The 1987-nt window shown below is 36.3% G+C and overlaps 1 pseudogene; it reads left to right on the top strand.

Annotated features, from left to right (window-relative positions):
* The first annotated feature begins 751 nt into the window (after positions 1-751).
* LOC115940836 (large ribosomal subunit protein eL33 pseudogene) lies at positions 752-1224 on the top strand (annotated as a pseudogene).
* The last annotated feature ends 763 nt before the right edge of the window (positions 1225-1987 follow it).

Raw genomic sequence — 1987 nt, 5'->3', positions numbered from 1 at the left:
TTGTCTTCTTTTATTTCATTTTATAATCTTACTCTTGGATTTTATTTATTGCCCTTGTTCTAAATAATCTGCAGATATACATCTCTAACTAACCACCCTTTTCTGAAATCCAGCTACAACCACCTATGCAACATCTGCTTATATACCCACAGTTTAGCCATTGACCAAAATACCCATTGGCTCTTTCTCCAGCCTTTCTCAGATGAGTCAATGGCACCATCATGTTTTAGAACAGTTTTCAATTACTGAACAGATAGTACAGAGATTTACCATATATACCCCTTCACATACACAGAGACACATATGACCCTGTTGTTAACACCTTGCATTAATGTGGTACATTTATAACAATTAATGAAACAATATTGATACATTATTGTTAACTAAAGTCCATTGTTTACATTAAGTTTCACTTTTGTGTTATACAGCTTTATGGGATACATAATTACAGTATCATACAGAATAGCTTCATCAACTACTAAAGAACACCAGAGACAGACAGTAATTAAAGAGGTTAAAAACATCTTTTATTCATGGACTATTGCAATAGGGGAAAAGAGACCCAGTATTTAAGTGGGCTCAAGACAGCATGAACAAATGAGGATTTATGGCCAACAAGCAGGATGGTGATTAGTAGATGGAAAATTTCTAAGAAGAAATATCAGAAGCCAGAAGGGATTCTGGCTAAACCAATATTCAGTTAAATAGATTGCTCTGGTCCATTTTATTTGAAAAAAAAAAAAAAGAGGGGAGGGGAGCTCTTGTTGCTGAACTTTGGGTGCAAATAAGTGCGGCCTGCTAGGAACAGGACTCCTATAATGCCAAATAATGTCTGGAAGGCTGTAGTCCAAAGCCATTTTTGCTGGCTATAAGTGGGGTCTCTGGAACCAGAGGGAGCAGATAGCTCTTCTTAAAATTGAAGGTGTTTATGTTCGAGATGAAATGGAATTCTATCTAGGCAAGAGATGTGCTTAAGTGTACAAAGCAAAGAACAACACAGTGACTCCTGGTGGCAAACCAAACAAAACCAGAGTAATCTGGGGAAAAGTAACTTGTGCTCATGGAAACAGTGGCATGGTTCGTGCCAAATTCCAAAGCAACCTTCCTGCTAAAGCCATTGGCCACAGAATCCGTGTGATGCTGTACCCCTCAAGGATTTAAATTTAATGAAAAGTAAATAAAGCTGTAGATTTGTTCTCTTGTAAAAAAAAAAAAAAAAAAGAATATTGATGAAGGCAGGCCAGGGTGATCAGGTATCAAGGGTGGGGTATTCTGTCTAAACTGGTTTAATAGGATTCTTGCTATAACTAGGCATGGGGGTCCTATAAGTATGGATCCCAAGATTGACTAGACTAGAGGGCTTGGGGGAACCTGATTGAAGTTTGGTTAAGGAGAGAGTCTTTATTAAACTTAACAATCTCCTATGCTTTAGCTCCTCATCTTTCATACCACACCACCCACCACACCCTAGTCCATGGGAAACCACTGATCTTTTTACTGTCTCTATAGTTTTGTCTTTTCCAGAACATCACATAGTTGGAATCATAAAGTATGCAGGCTTTTAAGACCATTTTCTTTAACTTAGTAATATGCATTTAAGGTTTTACTATATCTATTCATGGCTTAAGAGTTCATTTATTTTTTATCGCTAAATAACATTCCATTATATGTATGTACCATAATTTGTTTATCCATTTATTTATTGAAGGACTTCTTAGTTGCTTCCATTTTTTTACTGATTATGAATAAAGGGCCTAGAAATGTTCATATGCAAGTTTTTGTGTAGGCAAATTCCTCGAGTCAATTAAGTAAATACTAGAAGCTCAACTGCTGGATTGAAAAGACTATGTTCACTTTTGTGTAAAACTGCCAAACTGTCTTCCAAAATGACTCTACCATTTTGTTTTTCCACCAACAATGAAAAATTCCTATTGCTCCACATCCTTGTCAGCACTTAACATTTTAATTTTGGGGGATCTTAGCCATT

The sequence above is a fragment of the Leptonychotes weddellii genome, chromosome 7 (assembly GCF_054177405.1).
Source record: "Leptonychotes weddellii isolate Sample4059 chromosome 7, ASM5417740v2, whole genome shotgun sequence".
In the NCBI taxonomy this organism is placed as follows: domain Eukaryota; kingdom Metazoa; phylum Chordata; class Mammalia; order Carnivora; family Phocidae; genus Leptonychotes; species Leptonychotes weddellii.
The sequence above is the reverse complement of the archived record's forward strand: the minus strand, read 5'-3'. Positions and strand labels throughout refer to the sequence as shown.